At 33.8% G+C, this 23684-nt stretch overlaps 1 pseudogene; it reads left to right on the forward strand.

Annotated features, from left to right (window-relative positions):
- Positions 1-649: 649 nt before the first annotated feature.
- LOC149551545 (C4-beta,C20-epoxidase-like) lies at positions 650-16136 on the forward strand (annotated as a pseudogene).
- Positions 16137-23684: the final 7548 nt, after the last annotated feature.

Here is a 23684-nt window from a genome sequence, read left to right on the forward strand (position 1 = left end):
TTTTAAAAAGTTGATCCAGAAAGACTCTCTCATGGATATAAAAACAAAGAATGGCATATATACTTGGAACAACAGAAGGAAAGGATTATGTTATATAGTAGAAAGACTGGACAGATTTCTTCTAAAAGGAGATCTTAGCACGAATAATATGATTAAGGTAGAAATTCTACCTATGGTCGGATTAGATCACTTCCCAATGAAAATGGAAATCAAAGAGCAGATCAAACCTAGCAGAAACCCCTTTAAATGTGAGAAAATGTGGTTTATGGATAAAACTTTTATGGATCATATTAGAGGATGGTGGCAGGAGGAACAGTTTGAGGGTTCAAAAATGTTTTGCCTGGTCTCCAAATTGAAAAGTATAAAACATTTTTTTAAAAAATGGAATAGCTTACATTTCAAAAACATCTTCAAAGAAAAACTTGAAATTGAAGAAAACATGAGTAAACTAAATAAAGAGATCCTTTTGAAAGGAATGAGTAACGAATCTTACCAATTAGAAAAAGAGTACTTCTCAAAACATGAAGAAATTCTAGCCAAAGAAGAAATATTCTAGAGATAGAAATCTAGAGAAAAATGGCTCCTAGAAGGGGACCAGAATACAAAAAAAATTCATAATAGCACTATTAACAATAGAAACTATAAAAACATGGCTAAAATCAGGAATCCAAAGGGGGAGCAAACTAAGAATCCAGAGGAAATTGTTAATACATTCATCGAGTATTTCTATGATACACTCAACAATTTTGACTCATCAAACAAATCTGCCCAAGATGAGATGTTAAAACACATCCCCAAGCTAATCTCAGAAGAGGACAATAAATTTCTAAACGAACCTTTTACCCTCCAAGAGGTGAAATCCGCACTGTTCAGCATGAACCCGGATAAATCTCTGGGTCCAGATGGCTTTCAAGCCTTCTTTTTTCAACAATGTTGGGACATTCTAGTAGAGGAATTGTGGAAAGCCTTAGAAGCCACACATAAGGGAGGAGCAATTTTAACAGAAATTAATCATACGTTTCTCACTCTCATTCCTAAAAAGAATGAAAGTGTAGTGCCCGGGGATTTCAGGCCTACTACTTTATGTAACACTATATATAAAGTATTCTAAAAAATCTTCGCTAATCGTCTCAAAAGCTTCCTTCCTAAACTCATTTCAGAGGAGCAAACTGGATTTGTCCCTAGTAGATCCATACTAGATGGCATATCGATTATACAGGAAACTATCCATTCAGCAATAAAAAACAAGGAAGCCTGTATGTTGCTTAAACTAGATATCCAAAAAGCATATGATAAGGTAGATTGGATATTCCTCTATAAAACCTTAGAGGCATTTGGCTTTTCCAAACAATGGATCAACATTGTTTTTCAATGTATCTCAACTCCTAAAATTTTGATTCTCATTAATGGAACCCCGGAAGGCTTTTCAATGTCTCAAGGGGTATTAGACAAGGAGACCCAATCTCCCCATTCCTATTCATCATAATGACGGAGGCATTTGGAAGGGCAATCAAGGTACCACAAGAGGCAAGTAAAATCAGAGGAGTGAAAGTCACAAATGAAGTTGATAACACTACCCACCAACAATTTGCTAATGACACTATACTAGCTAAAATTAGCACCTTACAAGAGGCAAACCATATACAAATCATCTTGGAAACATATACAAAAGCATCCAGACAAATGATCAATGCTAAGAAATCAAAAATCTTTTTCCTAAATACAAAGGCAGAAGTCGAAGATCAAATTTGTCAAAAATTAGGATTCAAAAAAGGCAATTTACCATTCAAATAGCTAGGGATCTACCTTGACAAGAGTACGCTTTTGAATCCGAGATGGGAACACATCCTCAGGAAAATTGATAACCATACTGAATCTTGGAAAGGAAGATGGTTAACAAAGGTAGGGAGAACAACAAAGATCAAATTAGTCTTAGCAGCTATCCCATCCTACCAACTCTCATGTTCACATCTACCCAAAAATATCAACGCTAAATTGGAAAGTAAACTACAAAACTTCTTTTGGAAATGATTAAAAGACAAACAAAAAGCAACCTTAATTAGCTGGAGTAAAATATGCAAATCGAAAGAATTTGGCGAATTAGGAATAAAAAATTTAGAATGGCAAAATGAAGCATTAGGTGCCAAACAAGTTTGGAGACTCTATCAAGAAAGGGAAAGGAAATGGGCTAAAATATTGTTTAATAAATATCTTAATCCCTTAGAAAAAACTTCATTATTTAGAATAAAATCCCCTCCCAAAGGATCTGCAGGTTGGAATTTTCTTATGAATAATCGTAGTTTGATTTCCAAATACCTCACTTGGGACATAGGGGTTGGAGATGAAGCATTGTTCTGGGAAGACTCATGGAATGGAAAACCCCCTCTGATAGGGGCTGAGTTTTCTCAAGAAACAATATCTATCCTTAAAACTTTATGGGGAAACAAGGTGAAAAATTATTTAGAGGAAATTGACTCAGACATGGGTAAGATATGGAAATGAAAATCGTTATCAGATTGTGATATAAACTAGGAAGGTAAAGAGAAATTGGAAAACTTTCTAAAGAACAGAACTATTATACTTAAAAATAGGGAGGACAAGTTAATATGGGCTGCATCAAAAGATGGGATATACAAAGTTAAAGAAGGATACAAAATGATCACCAATTCACAGAAATGGGAAATTAGTACCCTTCCCTTGAATCTATGCTGGGATCCAGCTGGACTTCCTAAAGCAGGAACGTTTCTCTGGGCAGCCATGCAAAAGAGAATACTAATAGCTGATAGAATTCTGAAAATGGGATTTGAAGGGCCATCTAGATGTACTCTTTGCAAAGAGGATGAAGAAAATTCAGAACACCTCTTATACACATGCAAATTCTCTTAGGAATGTTGGAGGTGGCTTCAAAGTAAATTTAACTGGTCCTCTCCATTAGCAAGTAAGTGGGTAGATCACTTATTGGGCTGGCCTAAAGATGATCCAAAGAAAACCTATGGCAAACTTTGGAACATCTCTTCGACTATTGTTCTTTGGGAAATCTAGAAAGAATGTAATCGCTGAATTTTTTTAGATCAATGTCTATCAGAACAAGCCCTCTTTACGAAAATAGAAGTAGCAATTTCATAAGTGATAAACTGTGATCTTAGGAAGAGACCTAGAGAAGAGGGATCTTTCTCTAAATGGGATGCAGAAATTAAAAAATGATGGACACTATTAATTAATCCTCCCCTCTACTTATAAAAGAAGAATGACCTAGCTAGACTTAAGTGTAAATGGGAACCTCCCCCACCAGGATGGATGAAGTTGAATTTTGATGGGGCATCAAGAGGAAATCCAGGTGAAGCGGGAATTGGATGCATTATAAGGGATGAATCAAGTGATTGGATTATTAAAAGATCTAAGTCTCTAGACATGGTATCAAATAATATCGTTGAACTTGAAGCAGTAGAAGAAGGAATTAACCTATGCATTAAACTTAATATTAAAAAACTTATTATAGAAGGGGACTCCCAAATCATCATTAATACTCTTAGGAAGGGAACTACCCCAAACTGGGTGTTAAATTCCAAATTAGAAGCTATCATCAAATCTCTTTTGGCATTTGAAGAAATAAGATATACACACATTTATAGAGAAGGCAACAAGGAGGCTGATATATTAGCTAATCTAAGCACCGATAGTTTTAATACTCTAATATTTAATCATAACTTTAAACCTTCTTTGATTTCGGTATAATCATATTCTTTCAAGCTCCTACGCATATATTGATTTCACACATTTTGGACAGAGTACCAATACTGCAGAAATCTCTCACTTAAGTAAAACAATCCTTTCTAAATGATGAAATTTCAAGGAATGGCATTATTTATTCAAATGCCTTCACCATTACTAGGCATCTAGAAATTTTGATTTCACCTATTTATTAGTAGATCAGGGGCTATACTGCTTTTCACCTTAGTTTGAGTTTGGCTCTTGCTAATAGACAGGTAGCGGTCTGGTCAGGGTGTTATGGATTCCAATTTATGTCTATTTCATGCTTTCAAAAATCGCACCATGGCCTTTTGTGGGTCGATTACACCAGAGCATTGGAATCGTATGTTAAGGCCCATAGATGATATGAGTCGTTTAGCAGTTAGTCGAGCTTTAGGAGAGGGAGTTTTCAATTATGAATACTCATGGAGGATCAATAGCGACATTGTTGGGCTCTGGGTAGGTTGGTAGGGCGGGGGTAGAAAAATGGGATATCATCAGGATTACTCATAATATTTTTTAGCCCTGTTGGTTAGTTGGGTTGGAAAATGTTGTTGCAAACATTGATGCTCGCCTTCGTATCCCTCTCCCAAAGGCTTACATGGAATTTGATGTCAATAGCCTTGAAATTGGAAGGAGTCTGAGATGCCCATGCATGGTAGTTAGGGATAATGTCCAATTTTTTAGAGAGTGGTCGTGAATGGAGGTGAGTAGCAACTTCCTGTTAAGGTGGAGGGGAATTGTTGAAGACCTTGAAAGGGACTGGTTAACCAATTACCTGTGGATGTATGACGCCTACATTCATCCATATGTAAACTTTAACAATATGGAGGAGGTGAAATTCTGCTTGCCGAATTATGACAGAACTAGTAAGGGAAGGTCAATCTATGAGTTCCCCCTAGGATCCAAGGCAACTACTCTACATGAAGCTATAGAAATCATTATGGTTTTCAAGAATGCATGATACTAAGATGTTATTGAGTCATTTTGTATAATACGCCGACCCAAAATTTTGGATTTTAGTGATCTTTTAACTATGGGTATTCTCGTAGATAGCACCACTCACTATAAATCGGTCAAAACAGCTTGTAGGGCACATTTTAATAAAGTGTCCATATGAATACTTATCAGGGATACTTCTGTTACAGTATATATCAATCTATATTAATGAAATGGTTTATGGATAAAATTCAGCCTCGTTATCTGGGTTCGAATTTGTCATGATTTCTATTATCGTTTCGGTTCCATTAGTTTAGTTGCAAATCTAAATTTGTTTATTGCAGCCCTCCATTTCTGGCTTTCACGCATAAAAGCGTTATCTTTAGAGCTTATTTTATTAGTGTATAAATCTAAAGATTAGGTGCCCTTCTATATTCTATTTCGGTCCTTCTCAACTTGCCCCCTCTGGATTTGGTTAATAATTATATGATCTTGCATTAACTAATAATCTTTTTAAAAGAAGCTTTCACGAGTATCATTCATGTTTAGTCATGATGATACCCAAATCCAAATTATTAATTTAATCATTAATTATACAATAAGTAAATAAAATCAAGCAAATTTGCAAATCATTTAAATAAACTCAAGAAAATTTGTTAATTAATTATTAATTGATTCCCTTAAATGACTCCATATTCAAATGGTTTTCTCCTGATTGTGTACTGAGGATTGATGATTTCGGTTTATCTTTAACCCTTAATGTTTTGTTGGATGCGGTGACTTATAGACAGATTTTGATAATATCCTCTCCAATCTGGAGCTTCGTCGGAAAGGCAAATTAAATGTATTAAACATAACAATGATGTATTCACTAGGGTATGCCCCTTTTACTTATGTATAATATAGGACTGTAGTCCCGGGCTAGACTGGAGGTTTTCTTTCCTCGTTCTTTCCAGCAGTGCCCATCAGAACGGGGGAATTACTTGTATTTCTATTTTCAATATAATATAATTAATCAAGGCTACGGTCGTTTACTGATCAATTTTTTTTTAAAAAAAAATTTAAAAATATATATTTATTAATTCAACTAATAATATTAATTTGAGGTTATTATTAAAATAAAACTCCTAAATAATAATTATTAAATTAAATAAATATAAATATGTCAAAAAGAGAACTTTAATATCATCTTTTAAATCTAATTGTTTTATTTAATATATTTCTCAATTAATTAAATATAATTAAATATCAAATTTCTTTATAAAATTTTCATTAAATTATCTTTTAATTTGATTTAATTATAACAGAAAATCACCACATACTAACAAAACCAAAAATGACAACTTAACTGAAGGTAGAGAACATAATCAAACTCTAGGGTCAAAATCACAAATTCACGTTACTTGACGAATTTGGATGGGTAAACTAACTCAGATACTTGTCCTATTTTTCTAAGAAATGGGTTTAAAGGTCAGGATTTGGACTTAGAATTTATCTCCCCTCTCTTACCATTGAGATAATGCAATAGGGTACGCTCATCTTGGCAATTCAGGGAAGTTGATATATGGTACCTGCAATCTGCATAAAATCTACGCATGTACAAACCCATATATGCTAAACTAAACAAGTAATGGTAGGAAGTGGTGCATCCTGTAGATCCTGACTAGTAGGTGACTATGACTCCCTTCCTTAACCACATTAGAAACGTCATGCATAAAGAAAATATACGTGCACACGATACACATGCATTATGGAGTAAGTATCCATAAGAAAACACATATGACAATCCATCTAACTAATCATCATCAATAACTAAAAGCATTATAATAATCATCATAAAATCAACTGAATATGAAACAATTTCTAATAGTCTGAAAGATAGTTCTACTGATCAACAAGCATAAACTGGCCTAAAAGAGTTCAGCAATAATAATAAAATACAAACTAGGGGAAGGCACTATATATGTCATCAAAAATGTTCATCGTGACCTTTTTTCCTTCTACATGTTTTTCCATGGACCCTTCACACACCTACTGCTCACAAATGGCAACTTAAGAATGTATGTGAATCTGCAATGCACTTTTATGTGGTGAAATATGTAGAAAATCATACAATCCTTAATCACATAAGGTCTTTCACTTGATGTGCTCATTCATTAAGTTAAGCACCCAAGTTTCCATTTCAAATCATGATTTTCTATTTTGAGCTTAAGAACTGGCACAACAGCCTAGAAAGAGTACCTAAGAAGAGATGGATCTCACATTCATTCATTAATAAAATATAGCATTTATTCATTATCACATGAAGTAAAAAACAATAATGAGCATCCATAAAATAATCTTCTAATGTCCAAAGCTAACATCTAACATTAGTTCATCCTTTAACATTCATTAACAGTAGCACATAAACACATAACATTTACTAACATGCGAATTAAAGTATTTAAACATGCCTCGACCAATTATGATTTAATTTTAGATCACCTACCTAATTAGTTTAGAATTCCATTCTCACCAAAAATCATAAAATGTAAGAACAATTGTGCCAAAAAGAGCATAAAAAGATGATTATCATGCACCAAACATATTTTTTAGCTCTTTTGGTGCAATCGTTCTTACAATTGTTTTGCTCAATCTCCAACTAGTCAGTATGTGTTTTGAAAAATAATAATTAGACTGTGAGTCATGAAAAAGAGCAACATCAAACTTGAAAAAGATGTACATAAATTCAATTAATTTTTAAATTTCAATTTTATAAACTTACAAAGAGAACCATTGAATTATAAGAAACTATTGTGGTTTGTACTATTTGAAAAATTATAGTTACACGTGATAAAGTTATATACCTTTGATTTAGAGAGCACAAATAATGGAAATGAAGCATTGTAGAAGGTGCAAGCTCAACTGCCGCACCCCCCCCCCCCCCCCCCCCCCAAAACCATGTGGATGGCACAGTATATAATAGTTACATACATAGTTAAGTGCTACCTAACTATGTCTAAGGTGTTTGCACACTAGAGGCATACTTCGCCTACCAGGCTGCCTACATACCCATATCATGAGATCAAGACCCTTGAACTACTCACTCTAACGAATATGTAGTTTTGGTTCTAATTTTTTTGATGTAGTTGTATTCCTATAACCACTAGTGAGATTTACTCACCTAATACAACTCTTCACCATCATACACCTACCCGAGTGAATCAGGTGGTTTTCTATAATTACAATACTGTAATAACCTAGTGCAACCTTTGTGTTGTAGTTTATAGTTAATCTAAGGTTAACCTATATACGTCCTAACTCACTCCTTATATAGTTACATTTAAAAGATTGTGACAATAATCAAAGGGTCTAAATAGACTCGTCAAGTTAATATTAAAACACAGAGTTTAACCTTCTATTTTCAAAAGCCAGGTACATTAGGTACACATAATATCTTAAAATATAAGTCTCAAGAGTTAACATATAATGTCTTAAAATAGTTAAGTGCTACCAAACTATGTCTAAGGCATCTGTACCCTAGAGTCATACTTTGCCTACCAGGCTACCTACATACTTGTATCCACGAAATCATGACCCTTGAACTACTCACTCTAATGAATATGTACTAGTTTCTAATTATTTTGATTTAATTGTATTCCTTTAACCACTGGTGAGCTTTACGCACCTAATACAACTCTTCACCATCATACTCCCACTCGGACGAATCAAGCGATTCTCTATAATTTTAATACTGTAATACCCTGGTGCAACTTTTGTGTTGTAGTTTACAGTTAATGTAAGGTTAACCTATATACATCCTAACTCACTCCTTATATAGTTATGTTTAAAAGCTTGTGATAATAATCAATGGCTCTAAATAGACCAGTCAAGTTAATGTTGAAACACAAAGTTTAGGTGCAGTAGGTACATATAATGTTTTAAAATATAAGCCTCGTGATTTAACATATAATGTCTTAAAATAGCTAAGTGCTACTTAACTATGTCCAAGGCGTTTCCACACTAGAGGCATACTCTGCCTACCAGGTTGCTTACATACCTGTATCAACGGGATCAAGACCCTTGAACTACTCACTCTAACAAATATGTAGTTCTGATTTCTAATTGTTTTGATGTAGTAGTATTCCTATAACCACTGGTGAGCTTTACTCACCTAATACAACTCTTCACCATCATACACCCACTCAGGTGAATCAGGCGATTTTATATAATTACAATATTGTAATACCCTGGTGCAACCTTTGTTTTGTAGTTTACAGTTGATGTGAGGTTAACCTATATATGTGCTACCTCACTCCTTATGTTTAAAATCTTGTAACAATAATCAATAGGTCTAAATAGACCACTCAACTTAATGTTGAAACATAGAGTTTAGCCTTCTATTTTCAAAAACCAAGTACACTAGGTACGTATAATGTCTTAAAATATAAGCCTTGCAAGTTAACATATAATGTCTTGAAATAGTTAAGTGCTACCTAACTATGTCCAAGGCGTCTGCACACTAGAGGCATACTCCACCTACCAAGGTGCCTACATACCCGTATCCACAGGATCAAGACCCTTGAACTACACACTCTAACGAATATGTAGTTTTGGGTTCTAATTGTTTTAATGTAGCTGTATTCCTATAACCACTAGTGAGATTTACTCACCTAATACAACTCTTTGTCATCATACACCCACTCAGGTGAATCAAGCAGCTTTCTATAATTACAATACTGTAATACCATGGTGCAACCTTTATGTTGTAGTTTATAGTTAATGAAAGGTTATTCTATATACATCCTAACTCAATCCTTATATAGTTTTTGATTAAGTAAAACAGGTTTTAATAGGTGCCTGAAACCTAATAGTAAACAAACGATACCAATATTAAGTCTGGAGCATGAAGCAAATCAATAAGAAACAACATACCATAGAAGGCCAGGAGAACTTGACAAAATAAAACATAGTCTCTGAAAGAGCAGGCTATCCTAGCAAATGAAAAACCCTAGGAAAAATAAAAAAGCTAGGGGAACTAATCAGGGCACTGTATTTTTTACCAGCTCAACAGCCTTGAGCTCTAGCATTTCCATTGTCTATGCTGCTTCACTCATCAATTGTATGTCATCAGGAGAGTCATCCATGTCCCTCTTCTTCTTGTTCGATCTTGTTTTGTTGCTCGATCTCTCAACAAGGGAGTTGAAATTATCTTCTGTTACCCTGTTGTCCATATTTTCCATGTCATCTTTGAACCCTGTGCTAGCCTCCATAATAGTATGCAGTTGTTTGATATTATCATTTAAGGCTTTGATAATATTGAAGCTCTGGTTTGTAGTGTTGTAAAGAGTGCTCTCCTTTCTTTCCATTCTCTTTTTCACCTCAATTACCTTGTTATCTAGTTTGTTGATTCTGTCAATCCTATCTTCCCCTTCCTTCCTTTCCTGACCCTACAACTTGTTCTTTATCTCCTCAATTTCATGAAAAATCCACTTGATATGCCAGAAGTTGTCTACCATGTTTTTCTGGTCATTATTGAGCAAATTCATCTCCACCTCTCTGGCATTATCACTGAGAATCATCATGGTTGGATCAATAAGTTTCTAGATGAATTATGCCATCATTGCCCTCCAAGACCTTGGGCTAGATAGTTTCTCTCACAATGCCCATTTTTGCAGTCTAAGTTTCAAAGTTTCTCTAGATCGTTTTCCTACCCTTAGAACTGAAAGTACAGGTGGTTTTTTTCCCATGCCATAATCCACATTTCTCTCCTCCAGGGTGTGGAGGGGGAGTTGCGTCCATTTCATTGCCCCTTCTCATCTTGGCTGGGCTTTCCACCATCCTAAAAACAAGGACCTTGCTAGTAACCTCCTCTTTCACATTATTCTCCTCCCCCGTGTCCATTCCCTCGTCCTCCTCATCACAGTCCTTGGCATAATTTACCTCAGATTTAATAATTTTACTCACCGAACCTTTCCCAACCTTGATTATATTCTTTTTGGGTTCACTTTTCTTCTTGTTTTTTCCCAAATCTTTTATAATCTTGGCTTCCTCCTCTTCATCGTCTAAATGAAGCCCAACACTATCCTCGGTATGAGACGAGAGATAGGAGCTTTTTCGTATCCTCTGAGGACTCCACTTTATGGGCTATGGATCTACCACAGGTTTGAGCCTTAAAGCTCATAAATCAGTAACAACAAGCCCTCGTGGAAATCCAAGTTAGCATAAGATTTCTTTTTATAACCCATGATATTCTTATTTAGAGAGAAGAAGAGGTAGTAGGGGATGGAGATCTTAGTGCCATACCTACAGTGGTTAAGGATGACAAAGTGATGGGTATGGACTCTATCACACCTTGTGTCTAGCGTAATGTAAGAGATGATCACCCTAAGAATGAACCTCCAAAGTTTTTTTTATTGAAGTTGGTTTATAGTACGCTCCCTTATTAACCAAACAACATTTAGGGAAACCTTCTTATCCCTAAAGAATTTGATGCCCTCAGAAGGGGAGTCTATGACCTCCACAATAACACTTTCATTAACTTGGAAATCAATTTTGTCAATCTAAATTTTCTGTTCTCTCCAAGATGTGACCATAAGTTCAGTCACCTTAGGGGTCCAGCCATGCAATTTCTCAATGTAATTTGAAATGCCACCTTCCCTTAGCTTCTCCCAAACCTTCAACCTCATTTTCCATTTCTTCGCTTCATCCTCTAACTCTCTGCAATGCCTTTCTCCCACCATAGTGTCGTTAAGAGTAGGGATGACTCTTTGCAAACTCTGAGAGAGAAGAACAAACCTTTGATATTTCTCACTAAAACCAAGTTTTCTTTTGTCCTTGGGAATACAAGAGCAATTACGAATACAAAACACCCAAAAAGCGAATACAAAACACCCAAAAAGCGTGCCAATAAGCCACCAAATTAAGTTTCATCATGTTCAACCGGTGCTTAATTTTCATTAAGTGATATGTGGAACTGACAACATTATCTTTCATCACTACTCTTTATACAACCCATCCTACCCCGAATTCTTTCTATCTCAATCATACTTTTAACTATCACTAGGAGCCCATCACCATTAATTCACCTAGTTAATGTGTCCCCTTTTACTATCTCGGTAGCCATCTAGTCAGCTACCAAGTTAGCCTCTCTATATTCATGCGACACGTAGACCCTCTCAAAAGTAAGCAGGATTTGTTTGGTTTCTTCCACCATATTCTTAATAGACTAGGAAGGAGAATGTTCACCTTTGAGGCATTATATGATGTTATTAGAATCCCCCTCAAGCCAGAGGCATCTAACACCAATATCTTTTGCCAACTAAGTAGTGTGAAGGGTACCACAAGCCTCAACAAAGTGGTTAGTTTGGTGCCCCAAAGGGAAGGTGACAGCCGCTATGCCATGACCAAAGCAATTTCTAATCACCTCACCACTTATATAGTTATGTTTAAAAGCTTGTGACAATAATCAATGGGTCTAAATAGACTAGTCAAGTTAATGCTGAAATGCAGAGTTTATTCTTCTATTTTCAAAAGCCAGGTACACTGGGTACATATAATGTCTTAAAATAGTTAAGTGTTACCTAACTATGTCCAAGGCGTCTACACACTAGAGGCATACTCCACCACTAGGCTGCCTACATACCCATATTCACAAGATCGAGACCCTTGAACTACTCACTCTAACAAATATGTAGTTCTGGTTTTGTAGCTATATTCATATAACCACTGGTGTGTTTTACTCACCTAATACAACTATTCACCATCACACACCCACTCGGGTGAATTAGGCATTTTTTTAATAATTACAATACTATAATACCCTAGTGTAACCTCTATGTTGTAGTTTACAATTAATGTAAGATTAACCTATATACGTCCTAACTCACTTCTTATATATTTATGTTTAAAAACCTATGACAATACCCGTGGCCATGCTACCTGTTGAGTGAGTTTTATTGTTTTTCTGTTGTGCCAAGATCTCTCTGTTTATGTATATATATATATATATGTATATATATGTATATATATATATGTATCTACATATATATATATATATATGTATATATATATATATATATATATACATATATATATATATATGTATCTACATATATATATATATATATATACATATATATATATATATATATACATATATATATATATATATACATATATCTATATATATATACATATATATGTATATATATACATATATATGTATATATATATGTAGATACATATATATATATATATGTATATATATATATATATATACATATGTATGTATCTATATATATGTATCTATATATAGATATATGTATACATATATATATATATGTATATACACATATATATGTATAGATATAGATATATGTATACATATATATATATGTATATACACATATATATGTATACATATATATATATATATATATATATATATATATATATATGTATATATATATATATATATATGTATATATATATATATGTATGTATATGTATACATACATATGTATGTATATATGTATGTATACATATATATGTATATATACATACATACATATACATAGATCACAAGGGCACGATAATAAAATTGTAGATCTCCATTGATCTCCACAATCCACAAGATCTCTCTCTCTCTCTCATATCAGGGAGTGGTGCAACCTTTGTGTTATAGTTTACAATTACTGTAAGGTTAACCTATATATGTCCCAATTCACTTCTTATATAGTTATGTTTAAAAGCTTGTGACAATAGCCGTGGCCATGCTACCTGTTGAGTGAGTTTTATTATTTTTCTGTTGTGCCAAGATCTCTCTATTTATATACATAAATATATAGATATATATACATATACATACATATACATAGATCACAAGGGCACGACAACAAAATCCTAGATCTCCACAATCCACAAGATCTCTCTCTCTCTCTCTCTCTCTCTCTCTCTCTCTCTCTCTCTCTCTCTCTCTCTCTCTCTCTCTCTCTCTCTCTCTATCTATATATGCATGCATGCATACATACATACATCTACATATGCAATTTTATCACCTTGGAAAATCATATTTGATCCTGCTAGCTAGGAATAGTTGATTGTTCATTTTATTATACCTAATTTGATGACAATTCTACATGAATTTGTAATCAACCCAACTAATCATCAACTAGACCAATTTAACTAGGTTATAACTTGTTTCTTTCTAAAAGTATCTGCTATGATATGTTTTTCTAAATTTTCTTGCCCATTTTTCCTGGTCTGCATTATTTTTGTGCAAGACCTTTAGCTAAGTTAGTTGGCACAGGTTGAGTGAGTTTTATTCAATTATTATTTGGATTCTAGAATATGGGCTTTGTTTTATCATTGGCTTTATTAATGTCCTAATTTTAATGAAGTAACAAAGTGATTTTTAGGGTGGAAAGGACTATATAATGAAGAGGAAACTTGAAAACTTGAATGTTGAAATGCTAAAATGAAAGCTATCAATGATCAAACACTTATGGAAGAGTTACAATACAATGTGAAGTTGATTTTAGATATTAAAAGAAAAACAAAACAAAAAACACAACATAAATCATTCTCCATTTGTTTTGATTATGGAGAGTTCTGTGTGAAAGAAGGTGGAAAGATCCGAACGAGGGTGGAGAGCTCTAAACGTTGGTGGGGATTTCATTGTTTCACCCTTGTGATTGTTGCATTTCATTGTTGTGCCCTTATGATCTATGCATTTTGTTGTCATGCCCTTGGTGGAGATCATTGGAGATCTAGGATTTTGTTGTCATGCTCTTGTGATCTTTGTGCCCTTGCTTTGCGATTTCTTTGCCATGTTGTGCCCTTGTGATCTCTGTGCCCTTTGCAACACTACAACATTTAGGGTCAAATTGCAACGACAATTTGCGACAACGATGTAATTTCTGGTGTTTGTACCCAAATGTAGCAGTGTTTGCTCTGCGCTTTTCTTCAAGGGGAGAAGAGATACCTATGTGAATGTTCTTTTTGTTTCCTTCTAAACATGTATCTTTTTATATTTCCCCCAGAAGGTAATTAGAGAAATTTCTTTTTATGTATATGTATGTGTATATATATACATACATACACACATATGTGTGTGTCTATGTATGTATGTGTATATATACATACATACACACATATGTGTGTGTCTATGTATGTATGTGTATATATACATACATACACACATATGTGTGTGTCTATGTATGTATGTATATATAAAGAAGCTTCTCTTTATGTATATGTATGTATATATATAAATACATACACACAAACATGTGTTTATGTATGTATGCATGTATATAAATAGAGAAATCTTTATTTATTAAGCCGAGAGGCTTTATACAGTGGCAACAATCTTCAATGTAAACATTTTCCATTTTGAAAAAAAATTGACAAGCAATTGTGTATGTAGAAATAAAGAGATCGGTGGAAACAAAGAGACATAACTAACTTTTGATTATATTCATGCAAACGTTTGTAGCACTTGGCCATCATGAAAGCGTTGCAAGAGTCAAGGAAGCTTGCAAAGAATGGGGAATGTTCTGCCTTGTAAACCACGACATTCCACAAAACCTGCTATAGAAAGTGGAGTATGTTTCTCATCAATTATTTTTTGTGCCAGAAGAAGCTAAAGAAAGAGTCGCTGCATGCAATGCAAAGAATCTGTATACTAAGTTTCCTACGAATGAGGTCCTTGTTTTTAATGACTTTCTCATCTCAAATTCGGTGCCAAAGGTCTACAAAAAATATGGCCCTTGCCCAACGAAGAAACATCAACAATACGGTACATATTATTTTCCATATCCTTCAATGATTGAGAAATGTTTGTTTTAAATTGATTGTGTTATTCCTTTTTCTGTAGCTGCCAGACAATTGAAATATATGTTGCTGCCATTTTGGATCTCGCCAAGACGACCAACAAAATCATTCTTGCGAGCTTGGGTTTGGATGTGGAGATGTTCTACCATTCTGATTTCGAGAAAAACACAGGTAATCTAGCTATAAACCACTATTCATGTGAGGGAAGAATATCTTTGGACGAGGCAACATTACCTCCACATATGGATCTGTGCTGCTTTACAATCCTTTACCAAGCCAACCAAGAGGGTTTCCGGATTAGATCAAATGAAGGGAAATGGTTGAATGTGAAGCCTTTATCGAATGCCTTTGTTGTCTTTGTTGGTGATTGTCTCAAGGTATATTGAATGCCTCTTAATAATGTTTATGATTTGAATCGATAGAACATGGAGATTTGATTAACTATATTGGAGAGAATAATATAGAGTGTACTGTTGGTATGGAGCAATAGCAGATACCAAAGTGCAGAGCATCGGGTTGTTCATAGTGGATGGAAAGATCGAATATCAGTGGCTCTTTTTATTAACTTTTTTGAGGAGAAGGAAATATGAGCTCCATCTAAGGTTGTAGATGATGATTACGTAGCTGGCTAATTGTCTGAATCCTATTAAGGATTAATCTGAGGTTTTTATCATTCTTTATGTCTCTGTGGATGAAGAAATTATATATATATTTTTTAAATGGCCATTACAGTGCCCTTAGATTATGTTAGATTCTAAGAAATGATTTGTCTCAACTCATAATTTTCAAATCTTTACACTATGTTTTATTGGAAATTGTTAGAATTATACTCTTTGGATTGAATTTATGCCATGATTTTTCCAAATTTTAATTTAAATAAACAATCAGATCTGAATTTGCATCAATTGACATACATTTGTATTATTAATTTCCATAGAGGATAATGGTCTATTTTTTAATATATTGTATAATTCATATTAAAAAAAAAATTATTGATAAAGTTTAGTGAGTTCTAAATTGAAACAAGAAACCTTATAACAAATCTAATTTAATTTAGAAACTTACTGAAATTTATATATTTTATATTTTAAACAAAAGTAATTATTTTTTCTTATTACAATCTCAAATTTTCTTTATTTTTTGAATTTTTTCTATAATATAGTTTTATTTCTATTCAATAAAAATAATATTATAAGTCTTCTTAGATTTCTTTCCATCCTATTATAATTCTTTTTTATTCTTGCAATTTTATTCACGTAAAATGATTTTAAAAATATAGAATTGTTGCATTAGATGTGGTTGATTTCATAGTTGAGCATTTGTATGCTTATTATTGAAAAATTGCATTGAAAAAATAAAATGAATTTATATTTTAGAAGAACTATGGAAAAAATTATACTATGACATTTAATAGGAAAAAATCTTTAACTTTTTAAATGTATATTTTTTTAAATTACAAGAGAAATGAGTTTCAATATGTCTAGGCTAAAATAATAATATGTTCATTCATTCTTGTCTTTGCAAATACTATATATTATACTATCTATTGGATTGATGTATTAAAACTAATTATATAATTTAGTTAGAAAGAGAGAAGAGGGGGAAGATATTAGGTAGAAATAGACAACATACATGGGAAAGATATGAGTCAGAGAGAAAGAAATAATTAGAGCATAATTTGAGAGAGAAAGAGAGAGGGGGGGGTGGGGGGTGGAGATTAGGGGGAAGATATGGTTAGAGGGGGGAGAAGGAAAAGAGGAGAGGGGAAGAGATGAGCTATGGAGAGAAAAGGGATAAAAAGGGTCCATGATAGATGGATATGGAGATGGAGAGAGAGAGAGAGAGAGAGAGAGAGAGAGAGAGAGAGAGAGAGAGAGAGAGAGAGAGAGAGAGAGAGAGAGAGAGAAGGGGGAGAGGGAAAGAAACATGAGGTATACATAGAGAGATATAGTAAAAAATAGAGAGAGAGAGAGAGAGAGAGAGAGAGGGGGGGGGGGAGACATGAAGTAGAAACTAAGAGAGGGTGAGATATAGATACATGAGATAAATAAAAGGAGGTGACATGATCAAGAGAAAGAGTGAGACGAGGGAAGAGGGTGGGAGATATGAGGTATACATAGAGAATTTTAGAGCTAAAGAGTCATGAAACAAGGGACATGTGTGAGAGAGAGTGATACAAGGGGATGTAGGGATAGAGACATGAGGCTGACATAGAGGTGGGTGTGTGGGTGTGTGTGTGTGTGTGAGAGAGAGAGAGAGAGGCATGTCAGAGAAAATAAAATAGGAGATGAGGTGAGACATGAAGTAGACACTAAGAGAGAGGATGAGAGGTAAAGATACACGAGAAAATGAGAGTTAGTGATAATAAAGGAGGGGATGAGAGAGAGAGAAGGGGGAGAGGCTGAGAAATGTGAGATAGTCATAGAGAGAGAATGTTAGAGATATAGAGGCTCAAGGGAGGGGACATCGAACATGTGAGAGAGACTACATCAAGGGGATATATGGAGAGTGACATGAAGTTAACATAAAGAGAGATTATAAGAGATTATAAAAATGAGAGGGAAACAATGAGGAGGAGAATAAGAGTGGATAGAGAGATGGTGATGAGGAAGAGGATGAGTGAATATAGCTACCATCTACAATATATATGTGTGTGTGCGTGAGAGAGAGAGAGAGAGAGAGAGAGAGAGAGAGAGGATAACTAGGGTCCAATATAGATGCAGATGATGATGAGAAAATAAAAATAATGAGAGAGATAGAGAGAGATGTTATTATATGAGAAGATATGTCAAAGAAAATAAGACAAGAAGAATAGGGTGAGACATGAAGTAAACATCGGGAGATATGGTGAGAGGTAAAGGTACATGAGACAACAAGAGTAGGTGGTAATAGTAGGATGGGCTGGGAGAGAGAGTGAGGGAGGGAGAGAAGAGGGAGAGGGTGAGAATCATAAGTTAGACACGTAGATATAAATTTAGAGATAAAGCGGCATGAAGGAGGGGAGATGTGTGTGTGTGTGTGTGTGTGAGAGAGAGAGAGAGAGAGAGGGGGGGGGGGGAAGACATGAAGTAGAAACTAAGAGAGGGTGAGATATAGATACATGAGATAAATAAAAGGAGGTGACATGATCAAGAGAAAGAGTGAGACGAGGGAAGAGGGTGGGAGATATGAGGTATACATAGAGAATTTTAGAGATAGAGAGTCATGAAACAAGGCACATGTGTGAGAGAGAGTGATACAAGGGGATGTAGGGATAAAGACATGAGGTTGACATAGAGGTGGGGTGTGTGTGTGTGAGAGAGAGAGAGGCATGTCAGAGAAAATAAAATAGGAGATGAGGTGAGACATGAAGTAGACACCAAAAGAGAGGATGAGAGGTAAAGATACACAAGAAAATGAGAGTTAGTGATAATAATAGGAGGGGATGAGAGAGAGAGAAGGGGGAGATGGTGAGAAATGTGAGATAGTCGTAGAGAGAGAATGTTAGAGATATAGAGGCTCAAGGGAGGGGACATCGAACATGTGAGAGAGACTACAACAAAGGGATATATGGAGAGTGACATGAAGTTAACATAAAGAGAAATTATAAGAGATTATTGGGAGGGAAACAATGAGGAGGAGAATAAGAGTGGATAGAGAGATGGTGATGAGGAAGAGGAAGAGTGAATATAGCTACCATCTACAATAGATGTGTGTGTGTGTGTGTGTGTGTGTGTGTGTGTGTGAGAGAGAGAGAGAGAGAGAGAGAGAGAGAGAGAGAGAGAGAGAGAGAGAGGATAACTAGGGTCCAATATAGATGCAGATGATGATGAGAAAATAAAAATAATGAGAGAGAGAGAGAGAGAGAGAGAGAGAGAGAGAGAGAGAGAGAGAGAGAGAGAGATGTTATTATATGAGAAGATATGTCAAAGAAAATAAGACAAGAAGAATAGGTTGAGACATGAAGTAAACATCGAGAGATATGGTGAGAGGTAAAGGTACATGAGACAACAAGAGTAGGTGGTAATAGTAGGATGGGATGGGAGAGAGAGTGAGGGAGGGAGAGAAGAGGGAGAGGGTGAGAATCATAAGTTAGACATGTAGATATAAATTTAGAGATAAAGAGGCATGAAGGAGGGGAAATGTGTGTGTGTGTGTGTGTGTGTGTGTGTGTGTGTGTGTGTGTGTGAGAGAGAGAGAGAGAGAGAGAGAGAGAGAGAGAGAGAGAGAGAGAGAGAGAGAGAGAGATGGTGAGGGAGAGAGATAGAGATATTTTAAATAGGAAAAGAGATGGTGTGAAGGGGAGGGGAGAGGGGAGTGACTAAAAGAGAGAAATGAGAGTGAGAGAGAGAGAGAGAGAGAGAGAGAGAGAGGGGATACATGGATAAAGACATTAGGTTGGCATTGAATGACATCATAGGATATAAGGAGATGTGAGAGAGAGAGAGAGAGAGAGAGAGAGAGAGAGAGATTAATTAGGGGGGAGGTGTGTGTGTGTGTGTGTGTGGAAGAGAGAGATGTAATTATGGGACAATATATGTTAGAGAAAATGAAATGAGGAGATGAAGGTGAGACATGAAGTAGACGCTAAGAGAGAGGGTCAATGATAAAGATAAATACTATCTATGAGAGAGAGAGAGAGAGAGAGAGAGAGAGAGAGAGAGAGAGAGAGAGAGAGAGAGAGAGAGATACGAGGTAGAGAAAGAAGATAAATAAGGGAAAGACGTGATCTGTTTACTCAGGAAGGAGGAGGATAGAGAGAGGGAGTGAGAAAGAGAGTAATTATGGCATGACATGAGAGATATCATAGATACGGGAGACATGTGAGGTAGAGATAGTGGATAAATAAGGGGAAGACGTAGTGAGTTTACCTAGAGGAGAGAGTGTAAGAGGGTAATTATGGGGAAGACATTGTGAGAAATAAAGAGCCATGTGAGTGAGAGAGGGTGAGAGACATGCGGTAGATATAGAGGGTGAATAGGCTAGGGAGGTGATATTGTGAGAGGAGTGAGGGGAGAGAGCTAAAGCGTGTAGTTAGGGAGAAAGAGAGAGGGAGAGAAGAGGGAGAGGGTGAAAGACATGATGTAGAGATTAATACTAACTGGGGGACGAAATGGTAGGAGCATGTGTGAAAAAAGAGAAAGACAAAAGAGGGGGAAGAGATGAGGTAGGGAATCAAATGGATGGATTTGGTGAGAGAGAGAGAGAGAGAGAGAGAGAGAGAGAGAGAGAGAGAGAGAGAGGTGCAAGCTAGACATAGTGTCAATGATGAGAGATAAAGAAACATGAGAGAGTTGTTGAGACTTTAATTTAATAATTAATAAACAAACCATGTATTATAAAATTTGAAGCCTTAATAACTCTTTAACTCTTGATTTCTTTAAAGAAGTCCCACTACGACCTTTTCTCTATTGCAAATAATAATCTAGCTTTAAGGATAAAACTTATGCTAGCACTAATGCAAATGAAAACTCTAATTTCTATCCAAAGGTTAATTTTAATTACTTGAATGAAAAATATATATTTTGATCGTATTAATTATTATGTTGGTGGTGTTTTTTTTTTTCAGAGGGAATCTATTGTATTAATTATATTTTTGAAGTGAACATATAAAATCTATAATGTATCATAAAAATTTATATATTTAATAATTATTTTTCTTTTACATTAATGACAATAATGTCTTTAATTCGTTCGTCGTGAGTGCTACTAGCTTTTATATATATATATATATATATATATATATATATATATATATATATATATATATATATATATATATATATATATATATATACATACAAGCTAGAACACATACATACATACATAGACACACATATGTGTGTGCATGCATGTATGTATACACATATGTATATACATATACATACATATATATATATATATATATATATATATATATATATATATATATATATATATATATATATATTTATTTATTTATTTAATAATTATTTTTCTTTTACATTAATGACAATAATGTCTTTAATTCGTTCGTCGTGAGTGCTACTAGCTTATATATATATATATATATATATATATATATACACATACAAGCTAGAACACATACATACACACATAGACACACATATGTGTGTGCATGCATGTATGTATACACATATATACATAGACATATGTATATATATATATATATATATACATATACATATATATATACATATGTCTATGTATATATGTGTATACATACATGCATGCACACACACATATATATATATATGTATATGTATATATATATATATATACATATCTATATATATATATATATAGATATGTATATATATATATATACATATACATATATATATATGTAAATGTATATGTATATGTATATGTATATGTATATATATATATAGATATGTATATATATATATATATATATACATATACATATACATATATATATATGTATATGTATATGTATATGTATATATGTATATGTATATATATATATATATACATATCTATATATACATATACATATACATATACATATATATATATATATATATATATATATATATATGTATATGTATATGTATATACACATACACATACATATACATATACATATACATATACATATGTATATATATGTATATACATATACATATATATATATATATATATATATATATATATATATATATATGTATATGTATATACATATATATACATATGTATATGTATATGTATATGTATATGTATGTGTATATACATATACATATATACATATACATATGTATATGTATATGTATATATATGTATATATACAGAGATCACAAGGGCATGACAACGAGATATAGAGATACATATACACATACATACATATATACATATATACATACATACATATACACACACATACACACACATTTGCATATGCAATTTTATCACCTTGGAAAATTGTATTTGATCTTTACTCAATCACCAAGAGATAATATAATTTGTAAGTATAGATTTCTACATACTTAGTATGGTATGAATACTTTTGATTGAATTTGTTTTAGGAGAGTGATTCTACTCGTGATGATGGCGGCTCCATGTATTGGATCTTTAGAGGAGAGACACACACATAAGATTAGATGTTGTTTATGGATACGAGATGACTCGTTTGTGATGCCAATATATCCTGCTCCATATTGAATTTCTATATCATTAATTTTCTAGATACAAATCACTCGACTTGGTCTTCTGAAATGGTGGGACTAAGATATAAACCTCAAACAAGGGTTGCGTGCTATGGCGGGTAGGAGGAAGATGGTTGTGTGAATGGTTGATCCGACAAGTTGTAGAAAATCAGGGTGTCAGTTGCAAGTAGTTTCATTAATTTGATAAGGGAATCAACTTTGAAAGCGAGATGATCAAAATTGGCATGTCCATCCTTATGATAGATGTCTCTATCTCATTATAGAAAATTACCTCAAATGACAAGCGACAAATTATTAAATATATGGAAAATCAAAAGAACATTCACCTCTAATATTTTTGAAGGACAAAAATATAATAAAAATATAATTTGGTGGAAAGAGCCATGAGCTATGCGGTTCCACATTGTGGCTATTTCACTGTCCAGTAGTGGAAACTCTTCACGTTAAATACAAAGATCTTGGAATTAAAAAAAGACAACTATCAGAGATCTATATTTGTGTTTTAGTGATAACAAATATACAATCTAATTTTAAGAAAAATAAGTCTTAAATGTATATGATTAAATAAAATAAACAAGAGTACTAGCTGTAGTTGTATAATTCTAGTATTACTAATTATGTTAAGCAAAATGTTGAACAAAACAAGTATGAAGTAACATAAATGGATCATTTTCTCAATTCTATTATGACTTAATGTGAATGCATTCAATCATTACTTGGACCATATTATGCACAAGATCTTTACTCAATCACTGGGAGATAATATAATCTGTAAGTATAGATTTTTGCATACTCAATTTGGTATGAATAAATTTGATTGAATGCAAGGATAATTGCTTGTATGAATTCAATACATGAATGATTAATTTAATTTAGCACAAGTACTATGCAACTGTGTATGTATGCATGTAAAGTAGTTCACATAGTGAACTGATTTACATACATACATGCACATATGCATACAATCATCATAATCAGTTATCCCTAAATCTGACCAAAGCTATTACATATGAA

The sequence above is a fragment of the Cupressus sempervirens genome, chromosome 6 (genome assembly GCF_028749045.1).
Source record: "Cupressus sempervirens isolate cs-2001-9-10 chromosome 6, ASM2874904v1, whole genome shotgun sequence".
Lineage (NCBI taxonomy): Eukaryota > Viridiplantae > Streptophyta > Pinopsida > Cupressales > Cupressaceae > Cupressus > Cupressus sempervirens.